Source organism: Mytilus trossulus, chromosome 5 (assembly GCF_036588685.1).
Source record: "Mytilus trossulus isolate FHL-02 chromosome 5, PNRI_Mtr1.1.1.hap1, whole genome shotgun sequence".
NCBI lineage: Eukaryota > Metazoa > Mollusca > Bivalvia > Mytilida > Mytilidae > Mytilus > Mytilus trossulus.
In genome coordinates, this window is record NC_086377.1 from 53,192,964 (window position 1) to 53,206,741 (window position 13,778).

General features: G+C 33.0%; 1 long non-coding RNA gene across 1 annotated transcript; it reads right to left on the reverse strand.

Moving 5' to 3' along the window:
* Positions 1 to 3,323: 3,323 nt before the first annotated feature.
* On the reverse strand, positions 3,324 to 6,094 carry LOC134719720 (uncharacterized). Its single transcript, XR_010107678.1, has 2 exons — positions 5,723 to 6,094; positions 3,324 to 4,125 (listed from the first exon to the last, which is right to left on the reverse strand). It is a non-coding gene; the product is annotated as an uncharacterized LOC134719720 (long non-coding RNA).
* Between the last annotated feature and the right edge of the window lie 7,684 nt (positions 6,095 to 13,778).

Consider the following 13,778-nt stretch of genomic DNA (forward strand, 5'->3'; position numbering starts at 1 on the left):
CGATACATTCCCCATTTCCATTCTCAATTTTATTTCTTTCTTATGTTCAATGTAAAAATGTATATAATTTTAAATTGCAACTATCTATAGTTCCGTAACTTTCTATCAAGGCGTATAAAAGAATGGTCGTTAAGTGCGTATATATATATTTTTGTTAAATCAATTTTTCTTGTATGTTTCAAACTGGCCTTTACTTTTGACAACGATTACTTACATTTCCCCAAATTTACCATTGGAAAAAATGTGTAAGCAAATTTTTATTTTATCAAATCTCTTTTTTGGAATTATTTAAATTTTTATGAATAATATTCTTTACACCAGAAATGTTATTTATAAACAGTAATGACTAGTGTATCACTATCGGACACGCAGGACAGAGATGTATATTATCGGGCGTATTGCATTTCCGCTAATTTTTCAAAATCCCAATACTACGTTTCCGCAAATTTAAAGTATACGTTTCCGCAATTTGTATTTATTACTTTTCCGCAAATTTACCTGGTAAATTATAAAGATTAGAATGTACATATATTATAACTTTTTTCTTTTTTCTTTTTAATAAAGAAAATGTTCTGATTAAGGATGATTTAAACTTTATTGAGAAATCTTTGGTTTGGCTTGCCAACTGACATGATTAAAGAATGCTTTGTTGAATTAGTTGCCGATGCTCCATCTGACGATAAATGCATGAGGTTTGCCGATTATTTACTGGAATTTTTTATAGATGGCAATTGAGATGTCCACCAACCATTTCGGCATCACCTCCTGACCCCGAGAAAAGAAACAACGAATGGTGTCGAGTATTTCCGTGCCTACCTGAACGAGCAGTTTTACGCTAGCCATCCTACCATATTTGACTTTGTAAAAGCACCCATTCGGAAATATGAAAAGGAGAAGATGGACTTCCTTCCTGAACAAAATACAAAACTTGTAAACGGTGAATGTGCTAATATGGACTTTGTACGACGTGTTGGCTACAAATATTCTGCCAGAACTGACTTATGAACTCATATCAAGATATCTATGAACATACGTTTTCATATATTATAATGATGTATTTTACTTACATGTTATGACGACCTTTAACTTTATACATTTTTTATTATAGCTTTGCTTTCGTACAATAGGTATTCCTTAATAATTTGCGGAAAAGTAATGATTTATTTTTTTACGGAATCGTTACATTTTTTCCGGAAAAGTAATATAATTATTTGCGGAAACGTAAACTTTTTTTTCCGGAAACGTCAACTTTTTTTCGCGGAAAAGTAATGCCAATTTGCGGAAACGTAAAACGCCGATATTATCAAATGATTACCTATGCACCTGAAAGTTTAAAATGGAAAGATTCAAGTTTTCGGTCGTGTACACTGACAGAAGTGAAATGATGCATGAACTTGCAAGTCCGACAGGAAATCGCTTGAATACCTGGAGATGTCACCTGCCAATACATCTGGGAGTAATACCTTTAGCCATGCTGGTGATCAGACAGGTGAAGGTCTGAATTTATTTAAATAAGTTTATAACATAAAAGAATTATGGACAAATTAGATTTTTGAAAACAATTTTCACGGAACGTCAGGGTAATACTTGTACAAGACGTTAGATAATTTTATTTACTTTACATTAAAGTAAATAAACCCAAGTCAGGAGCCTGTTATTAAGTGGTTGTCGTTTGTTTTTGTGTTACATCAAGGATTTGTATAGTGAGACATATTTGTTTTTGTTCATTTAGAATATATGTAAACATTGTAATATAAATGCGGTTGAAGATGAAACCCACTTTTTCTTAAAATGTAAAATTAATAAATCTTTACGTAATCAGCTTGAAAAAGATATAAATAATATATGTCCAGAATACGTTAATTTGTCTGAAACAGATAGATTACAATTAATTCTATCTTCATTTGATATTATGCAGCTTACTGTTCCGTTCATTAAAAAGTCATTTACACTGAGGGGAGTGGACACAACGCCTGCATAAATATTACTGTTTTACCACTTTATATATGATGTTTAATATGTTAATTTTTCTATTGTGTATATTGTATTGTATTGTTTGTATATGCCTTCAACCCCCAGGGGTATAAATGTGCATTTCATTAATAAATAAATAAATAAATAAATTTATTTTCATAAATAAGGCCGTCAGTTTTCTCGTTTGAATCGTTTTACTTTTTCTTATCGGGGCCTTTTATAGCTGACTAGGCGGTATGGTCTTTGCTCATTGTTGAAAGCTGTACGGTGACCTATAATTGTTAATGTTTGTGTCATTTTGGTCTTTTGTGGAGAGTCGTCTCATTGGCAATCATACCACATCTTCTTTTTTATATTTAAATAGTCTCCCCTTAATTTTTTGTCTGTAGTGTTTTTGTTGATTGCTGTTTATCACATATTTGTTTGTTTGTAGCTCATGTATACTAGTATAAATCAAGTTGTCATCACTGTTGGGTTCTCGTCTGAATTTTTTACATTAACTCTGTTAGAAGCCTAGCTCTTTCCAAGCAGAGCCATTTATAGGGTGCTCATCATGAAGTTTAAGTTTTTGGTCTTTGCTGAAGGGTGTGCAGTGACCTATTATATAGTGACTAAAAAGAAAATCACTTGGTCTACATGGTTTATAGTTTAAGTAATGCAAGTCGTCTCATCAAAATTCATACCCAGTGGTGGATCCAGGGGGAGGGTTCAGGGGGTTGGAACCCCCCTTTTTTGGACGATCATGGAATGGGGACATATAGTTGGAACCCCCCTTTTTGTCTTGGGTTGGGAACCCCCCCTTTTTTAAATGGCTGGATTCACCCCTGATACCATATCTCCTTAGGCAAAACAAAAATTATGTTTGTTTCTAACATGTTCAATGTAGCTTACAGCTTCTGAGAAACAATTCAAACATTGATGACCTTCTGCTGTTGTCTGCTCTGTAGTCAGGTTGTTGTCTTATTGGCACATTCCCCATTTCCAGTCTCTAATTTCATTACGAAGTATCTGAGAAACAAACCTAACCATGTTAACGTTGTATTAAACTGACATAACCTAAATCACTTAGATTATCCATGAAATAAAATTAAGGTCAGGTCAACCTAACCTGATAGACAAGTAGACCTTGCAAGGTACTCATATACAATAAAATGTATCTAATTACATGTAATAAAATGTAACAGTATATTTTACACTCATTCCCTGAACCAGCTCTTTTAGCTTTTCTAAATGTAAAGCTCTATTAAAAATAGCTTACATCATCACCCCAAGACTGTAATACATATTTCTTGCATATATACAACCAACTTTCATGACTTTCATGTAAGGCGAGACAAAATAAATTGATACTTTGAAGTACATGTATTGTTTAATATGTTCGACTACTACATGTACTAGTATAAAATGCCAGTTTCAGAATGAACAGTAATTTAGAAGATTGTCACCATACATGTAGATTCATTCAGACTATTTGAACTACAAATGTATACAGCAAGCTGTCATTTGACTCTAAGTGCAACCAACAACCGTGCCAGGGCTGTAAAGCTTGTCTAGGTTGGTGAAACTTCCATAATCATGCATATATGACACTAACCAATTGTGACGGACCGTGACAGACCCTCACGAAAGGTCAAAAAGGTTTAACACTCCCAGCTAGTGGTACATGAAGCCAACAGTAGCAACGCCAGCACAGAAATTCTTATTATATCCAAATTCTTATTTTAAATGTATAATTATCCAAGGTGAATTCAGATATATATGATCATGATGATGCACTTGTAGTATTGACAATGATCATGATGATTGTAAGATAATCACTGAAACTATGAATTTTCATTATTCCAATTTCCTACTTTTTTTCCTATGAATTTCAAGTTTGCTATTTGTTCAATTCACAATTTCCCTTTTGTCCAATCAGAACATCCCATCAACATCATGGCATAATGCTGTTAGCTTTATCAACGTTATTTCCAATTGCAATAAGTAACTCAAAATTATGAATGAATCCACCGTTTCGCAATTTACAGCTACAGAGGTGAGGTACTGTATGAGAGTAATTTAGTGACACTATATATTTCCTATGTATATATGATTTATATGCCCCTTTATAATCTTGCTGGGAATCATGCTCAAACCAATGTGATATCTTATCTACAAAAAAAATTTACATTAAGAATTAAGTATTTATAACTTGTATTACATGCGACTTCTATAACATGTATAAAATTAAATAAGTCAATAGCATTAATACTATTTTATATTACTACTGTCAATTCAGAAATTAATGTGAGGTTTTTATTATTGCGAAAAATGCGACTGAGTTGTAAACGCAATAACTTAAACGCACATTTTGTGATATTTTATATGAATTAAACAGGATTTTTCACAAAATCGTAAAAATTAAAATCGCATTTAAGTCTAAAATGAAAAATTCGCAATAATTTGCAAGCAATAATTTCTGAATTTACAGTACCTACATGTATTTGATTTGTGATATTTGTAGTAATAATAATTCAACAAATTCTTTTAATAATACTTTTTTATTTCAAAATAGAATTTGTAGAATATTACTAAATACATGACAAAGCAATGGTATGCATAGATTATAACATGTTATATTTAAGTGCTACAAAATTTAGAGCAAAACAAATCATTGATAACAATTCAGGGGAGAGTCCAGCCATTTTGAAAACCAGGACAAAGGGGGGTTCCAATTACATGTCCCAATTCAAATGCATTGATCCTCAAAAAGAGAAAGGGTTCCAACCCCTGGAACCCCCCTCTGGATCCGCGCCTGCAATTTAATGAAACATGCCTGGAAAATTATCTTAAATTTCTTATCACAAAAGTGTAAAAAATTGTCGTTAAGGACGCAATGCTGTCACATCATTTGGAATCAGGGCACAATATCAATATACTCTTTTTTTTGCCCCCGGCAATTTAGAGGTTATTGCATATGCAAACCCAAGCCTTGAAGGTATTCATAACAAATATGTGATAAATTATAATTATTGTACATCACCCACCAGTGGCTATATAAATAGGTGCATCATCATTGTACATGTTGTAACATACATGTGAAGATTGGTTGGTTATAAGTTCTAAAAAATCCAGTGACAGATATTTCATGCAAATTTTAGGACGTGACAGTTATCAATACATTATTAAACATACAATAAATATGAATATGTAGGGTTACTCTAGTCCAAATAATTATGACGTTTGGCAAGGCTATTTAAATTTTTTTCTGGGACGCCTTCCTACAACGTCCTAGGAAGGCGTCTCAGAAAAAAAAAATAGTCTTGCCAGACTTCATAATTATTTGGACTAGGGTTACTCCATCAGGGGGTTAGGTCTGGTAATAGGCCCCCTCCCCCCCCCCCCCCCCCAACCAAACCATTGTGAATACACACAATGGTTTAGGCAATAAACAGGTGTGTATCCAGCCCTTTTTAAAAGGGAGGATTTAAACCATAGTTTATATGTACCTTTTTCAAATCATGCATTGATCTTCCAAAAAGGGGGGGGGGGTGGTCCAATCACAGGAATAATTTTTTTACAAGCATAAATTCTTACTTTGCCTTTGAACAAGTTACTGTACAAGAATGTGGTGTATTAGAAAGTCAATTCATACCTGTATGCACAAATGTAACAAATGTAAACATCTTTCCTTCAAACTCTTGGCCGGATCAATGATTATTCTCATGTCTGATAGGCATGTTTTAAAATATTATTCATTTCTACTCACCAATTGTAATTTCCAGCTCAGCTTATATTGTGCTGTAGTGTCCATCTACCATCATGGCATGTCAACGAATTTGTGTAAAATAAATTTGCCATTTGAAGATGCCGACATACGACAAGTAAAGAGGGTACGGTAACGTTAAATCGTTTACGGGCTTATTTTCCGTTTTTAATCAAACTTGTCAGATTTGATTAATTATCGTCAGAAAATGTCCCTAATGGATAGTAATTCAAATTAAACCAGCTTTATTATGCTGTATTCATGTAATATATATATAACCTGGTCTTCAAATGTACTTCAGGTACACTGGCCTTTTTCTGCTATAATATTCAAACTTTATCTTTTAACAAAGTCTTCTGGTGTGTAATATTTTTTTTATAAAAGGCTCTCGAATTATAGTATAAGTGAAAAATAAAGATGGAAAGTCAAACGCATGAGTCTGGCAAAAATGAACGGACAATGGCATGACAGTAAACGGAAAACGAGAAAAGACATAGATTCTAGTTATATATATATATTTTTCCCTGCCTCACTCAAATGCAATTTATATAGCCAACATTAAAAGTTAAATGAATGCATTCATTTACAATATTAAAAAATGTTACATCTTAAATTTAATTAAACATAATTATTAAGATCACGCGTTTTCAAGTGTTCACGCACAGGCACGTGTCTCAGAAAAAAAATTCCTATATACCTTATTATATATAGGAAATTTTTTGGCACTTGTCTCAGAAAAAAAAAATTCCTATATACCTTATCATAATAAGGTATATAGGAAATTTATTTTCTGAGACAAGTGCCTGTGTGTTCACGGCCGACATCCGTAATTATTTAATACGGGTGTAAAAATGATCTATTGCGTCAACATGACAAATTTTTCACCACCCACGACAGTCTGTAATTGCAAAAAACATGTATTGTAATCACTTGTAAACCTTTAATATAAAGGTTCAGGTGCTTACATTCAATAAATAAATGTTATTTCGGCAATCTGTTGAATATTTTTTAGTCATTTCGCGGCGGTTTGTTCAGCAGTATGACTTTGAGCTATTTTTTAAAATATATACAAAACATGTTAAATAGGATGTAGTAAGAATTCAAATTGAATATTTTTTTTATTTAATTAACATGATTAAAGGGACGTGGTAGACTTTCAGTTAACATAAACCGTCTTCTTTCTAACTTTTATTTTATTTTTAAAAGGGGAGCAACCCCTGATAAACAATGGGAAAGTTTCACTCGTTTTGTGTCCAAATGATTAAAATCTGAACACGACTGGACACGGTCTGACAACATCTTGACGTAACTTTGTATCCATGGTCTGTTTTGGTCTGACACGGTCTTAACGGGTCTAAACAACCCGCTAGATGATTCAGTCTTTTCCGTCTTGATACGCCTTAACGAACTGGTTTACCTGATGAGGCTATCGATCTGAACGGCGACTAAACGATCTGAAATATCTGGACGAATTTCTCTAGCGGTAAATCCAGTCAATCAAGATGTGATCAGACCAAAATGGCCGTTTCAGACTGAAATCGGGCTTCTAGTGAACTATATCAGAAGTTTTAATTGACATTAAACTGCAATTAAATGTCATTATTGGGGCAAAAACCATTAAAAATATACATAAAATGATGATTTCTGGGATTATTTAATAACAATCGGTGCACAAATAGTTAAAATAACAAGTGAAAAATAAAACAAGTAATCCTGTGTTAGGATGCTAACACAAAAGTCACCAAAACGGACCCCACATCATTGTTCTGCGGTATCATTGATGCCAAATAAGGTGTGTGTAAAGTTTCAATCAATAAGCAGATTTTTTTTGGGACATTTTTGCTGTTTCCATGGTAACGTCGGCCATTTTGAAAATTCCAAACTCAAAAGTAAAGTCTACAAAAGTTAGGCAACATTTGTTATAAGTTTCATTAAATTTGAAGCATTTTGAATTTTTTCATATTTTTCCTGTTTCCATGGTAACGGCGGCCATTTTGAAAATTCCAAACTCAAAAATCAATTCTACACAAGTAAGTCAACATTAGTTTTAAGTTTCATTAAATTTGAAGCATTTTGATGTTTTTCTTATTTTTGCTGTTTTTATGGTTACGGGGGCCATTTTGAAAATTCCAAAGTGTCACTTCTGCTGCAAATTGTTAACTCCATAATTATATACCATCATATACCATGAAATGTCTCTAGAACAAATTTAACATTGATGTTCTAGAATATTCCATGAAAATTCACCCCCCTAAAATTATGCCATGTAGACCCCCTACTGAAATAAAATTAGTGCCAAGTTGAAGCAGACATATATATGTCTCTAAATATTCATAAGAGAATATATAATTCCATCTACTCTACATACATCAGAAAATTTAGGAAATGTAACAAAAATTTGACCCCACCCATCTTTGAGCCCCCCTAATTATGCCAAGATGACACCCTGGTATCATGGACATTGGGTTCTGCATCCCCCAACAATTATGGTGCATTTGTTTTGAATTGATACAGTTTACAATATCAAAGTGGTAAAAACATGTGAGAATACATTTGAAAGTAATTTTTTGGCATATACTGTAAAAATCTTAAAAAAACGATGATTTCTGGGATTATTTAAAAACAAAGACTACACAAATAGTTAAAATAACAAGTATGGTGCATATGTTTGGAATTGATACAGTTTACAATATCAAAGTTATAAAAATACATAAGAATGCATTTTAAAGTCTTCTGTTGGCAAAATACTGTAAAAATCTTCATAAAGGTGAGGATTTCTGGAATAATTTTATACCAATCACTCCACAAATAGTTCAAATAACAAGTAGGGTGCATATGTTTGGAATTGATCCAGTTTACAATAACAAAGTTGTATAAAAATACATAAGAATGCATCTGAAAGTAATTTTTTGGCAAAATATTGTAAAAATCTTCATAAAGTAAGGATTTGTTTGTGGTATTAAAATTTGCTGTTACAAAATATTATAAATTATTATAAATTAAGGAATGTATCTCCCTCATGCAAAGCTCTGATTCCTTTCACGAATTTGACTATACTTTTTGGACCTTTTGGATTATAGCTCTTCATCTTTTATATAAGATTTGGATTTCAAATATTTTGGCCACGAGCATCACTGAAGAGACATGCTTTGTCTAAATGCGCATCTGGTGCAACAAAATTGGTACCGTTGATTTTATTACTACCACTGGGTCGATGCCTCTGCTGGTGGACTATTAGTCCCCGAGGGTATCACCAGCCCAGTAGCCAGTACTTCGGTACTGGCATGAAAATATGGATTGTTTGTGTTATTAAAATTTGCTGTTACAAAATATTATAAATTATTATAAATTAAGGAATGTATCTCCCTCACGCAAAGCTCTGATTCCTTTCACGAATTTGACTATACTTTTTGGACCTTTTGGATTATAGCTCTTCATCTTTTATATAAGATTTGGATTTCAAATATTTTGGCCACGAGCATCACTGAAAAGACATGTTTTGTCGAAATGCGCATCTGGTGCAACAAAATTGGTACCGTTGATGTTATTACTACCACTGGGTCGATGCCTCTGCTGGTGGACTATTAGTCCCCGAGGGTATCACCAGCCCAGTAGCCAGTACTTCGGTACTGGCATGAAAATACGGATTGTTTGTGTTATTAAAATTTGCTGTTACAAAATATTATAAATTATTATAAATTAAGGAATGTGTCTCCCTCATGCAAAGCTCTGATTCCTTTCACGAATTTGACTATACTTTTTGGACCTTTTGGATTATAGCTCTTCAACTTTTATATAAGATTTGGATTTCAAATATTTTGGCCACGAGCATCACTGAAGAGACATGTTTTGTCGAAATGCGCATCTGGTGCAACAAAATTGGTACCGTTGATTTTATTAATGACTATCACTCAACAAATAGTTAAAATAACAAGTATGGTGCATATGTTTTGAATTGATATAGTTTACAATATCAAAGTTGTAAAAATAAGAATGCATCTAATAAAATAAAAATAAAATGCATAAAATTCTACAGCAATAAGAATATTAGGAAATACTTCGTCATACTTCCTTTGTCTTTGAGATTATCATTTTACTCCTGAAAAATTGTCATATCAAATACATAAGAGCATGGAATATTGAACCCTTGCAACAACTCTTTTTGGAGTCCGTAGGTGGCCTGTTGCAAGGTAAAATTTCTGTTCTATCCAATATACCCTTATTTTCCTGTGGCAGTTCAAATTTCCCCGACCATCATCCCGAATGGCCTCTATTATGACCAGACCTACCTAATATATTTTTTGTGAAATTGTTCTCGTCCTGAATATGCATGAAATATTTGCCACTGGACGCTAAGCAACCAACAATCAATCAATCTAACTCGTGAAATAATTAAAGTGTGCAGTATGCTTTTTGCAAAATATGAGCTGAATATTAAATTTGATCTGCTTACAATTCTCATCAACCCATATTATTATGGCGGAGAACAATGGAATTCTAGGAATCTTATATCCGACATTGATCAATTGCTGGAACTCAAAACAAGTACAAAGTTTGAGAGCAATTATAATCCAAAATTCCTAAAAGTTGTGCCAAATATAGCTACGGTAATCTATACCCAAGACAGTGTAGCACGACTGGCCCGAAAATGTTTTTGGGCCAGTAAAAAAAATTAGTTCACAGATCCAAGATGCATATTTCCATATTTAGCACAATTATTTTACTAAAATTTTCTTCAGTGTTGAAGGAAAAAAAGCTAATAAAGCAATATGAATAAATTTTCTTTCTTCTTTTATCAAACCCTCCCCTCATTTCCAGTCATCATTATGACTAAAGTGGTCATCATGATCACTATCTGCACCATTCTCATCATCTTGGACCACTGGACGTTAAGCAACCAACAATCAATCAATCATCTTGGACCAAGGTTTTCTTTGTCTGCTGCAGCCCCCACTGATAAATTATGTTCTTCATCCACATGCTGGGATTCAGTTTATTTCGCAATTACTTCATTAATATCAGAATTCACTGATTGTTTTGCAACTCTGATCAAGGTCCGCTCCTTGAAATCCTTGTATAGTGGTCTTCTTAGACCACCAGCATTTCAAAGCCGTATGGCTGTAGTTGGTTATGAAAGGTACCATGATTATAATTGAGTACGCCAGGCTCGAGTTTCGTCTACATAAGACTCATCAGTGACGCTCATATCAAAATATTTATAAAGCCAAACAAGTACAAAGTTGAAGAGCATTGAGTGTCCAAAATTCCAAAAAGAAACTGAGTACGCAAACTCAGTAGAATTTCAATTGTCATGTATATATATATATATATATATGTATCAATTTTAGTTCTGAACTGTATATACATGTATATATAGGGGTTCAGTAATGTTATTAGGGGCTTATATTCCATCTGCTTAATTGTAAATCAATCTGTTTCAGTAGTTTTTGCTGTTGAGTCCCGATTCTTTGTCAATTGGCCAAGCAGTTTAAAACCAACTAAGCCTTGGCTTTTTCATAGCTCTGTCTAAATGATTGATCAAAGGAATGTTCTTGAACAAGTTTCCTGTAACGCTTGAAAGACTTTACATCTTCAGTGTCAGCACATAGTACTTTATCTAGTAGTTCAAGTGTAGACATTTTCAAGCTCACTGTAAAAGTAGATTCCAATATTATTAGTTTCAATGAACTATGAAGAAATTTAAAAGAATATGAAAAAACTTTGAGCTGAATATAAGAAGTTATCAAAGGTACCAGGATTATAATTTAGTACGCCAGACGCGCGTTTCGTCTACATAAGACTCATCAGTGACGCTCCTATCAACATATTTATAAAGCCAAACAAGTAAAAAGTTGAAGAGCATTGAGGATCCAAAATTCAAAAAAGTTGTGCAAAATACGGCTAAGGTAATCTTATGCCTGGAATGAGAAAATCCTTAGTTTTTCGAAAATTTCGAAGTTTGGTAGACAGGAAATTTATAAAAATTACCACATTATTGATATTCATGTCAACACCGAAGTGTTGACTACTGGGCTGGTGATACCCTCGGGGACGAAACGTCAACCAGCAGTGGCATCGACCCAATGGTGTAAATAGTTATCAAAGGTACCAGGATTATAACTTAGTACGCCTGACGCGCGTTTCGTCTACATAAGACTCATCAGTGACGCTCCTATCAAAATATTTATAAAGCCAAACAAGTAAAAAAGTTGGAAGAGCATTGAGGATCCAAAATTCCAAAAAGTTGTGCAAAATGCGGCTAAGGTAATCTATGCTAATATAATTTAAGGGGACGACCATTTGATATTCTGGGGGGGGGGGGGGGGGGGGGGCAGGAGGATTTTTTTTGATCGGTTATTTATTTTCGTAAACTGAGAGGACAGATTATTAATTTTCTGCACCATTGAAGCAAGATTTTTCATTTTCATTAAAGCAAGGGACTGATTATTCATTTTCACAACTATATTTGTGATATTCGAAAACATGCAATTTTTTTAAATATTTGTTAATTGGTCCGAGACCACAATTATTTTGTAGTGCATTTCTTTTAGAACAAAAATGAAAATAAAAAAAAATTCCAACCTGCGCTTTCTCAAAGAAACTTTTACAGTATTTTGTACTACTTTTGGGACAAAATATATCAAAATTGTAGAAAATTTCATCGTCTCTAACTAAAAATATGGACAATTTTATGTTTAGGGCATCTTGAAATCTATTGACAGCTTCCGAAGTGCTAATTTTAAATCTTTTTCCGCTGGACCAAATCACTTCTTTCCTTTAAGGAATTCTGGACCCAATTTTTCTTACAGTGTAATTTCACCCTTTTAATTTGAGGCATTACACATGGAGAACTAAATTTGGAAGGGATATACAAATTAATGGCAAGTAACCAACTGTCAACACTAGGGACTATACCAATTATGAATAATACATGTAAAGTCAAGTCATTATGTACCAATTAATCAGAAAAGATCATTATCCCCTGCAGAAATTTTAAGATTTCATTCATAACCTCAGACAAATACTTGTGTACTAGAGGACAATATGATATACAAACATTTCAAGATAACACATAGCGATACAGGACAAACGAAACACAAATACATAGTTATAAGTATATCATAATTAAAAGACAATTGGTATAATTAGATTTTTTAATTTTCTTCACGAAATGAATCATTTATATTCCCAAGCAATATACATGTATAGTATACATACATAGTATTAAAGTCATAAGAAACCTCAAATCAAAAAAAATAATACATATGTTTTTTATAACTCAATGGATAGTTTTCATTATAAAACTTATGTACATATACTTTTTTCTGAAGAATTTTTTTTAAATTTATTCATATATAGAAGTTTACTTTATTTTAATTGCTTGCTTCCCCCGACATATTTTCCGTATGCAAAGTGACCTCAGTGTAACCCATCTCGTAAAACTCCGGTGATCACAATACGCATGGATGTCCTTAAAATAAACTATTATCTGAATTCACATGTTAAACACGTGCTCTCTTTCCATAGATATAGGAAGATGTGGTGTGAGTGCCAATGAGACAACTCTCCATCCAAACAACAATTCAAAAATTAAAACATCATGCTTTTTTGTTTATTTTTTGTCGAATTTTGACAAACAGGTGACCATCGTTAAACTTCGGCTTCAAAACACGAAATTTAATTACCTGCCATATTTTCACAACACTGACTGATTGAAAAAAAAAATTGACGATTATACGAAATTTACACGAAAAAAATGATAAATTGGTGCACAGAAGACTAAGTTTATGATGTGTGTATGCATTGGTTCAAGAATTGGAAGAACATAATTTTTCACCGGTCACTCGTTTCTTATGACTTTAAAGTTGATTTAGTTTGGTTTTACCTAGCTACTTTGAAAAGTATTGTCAAACATATTTTGCCGAGTGGAGCGAGGCAAAATTTTTTTTGAAGGGTTTTGTAACCGCTGAAGGCCCAAGAAACTATATACCTGCTGAGTTATTTATTTTTAAACTACCACAGAACAATTTATTTTTGTGATTATCAAGGCCTGCCCCCC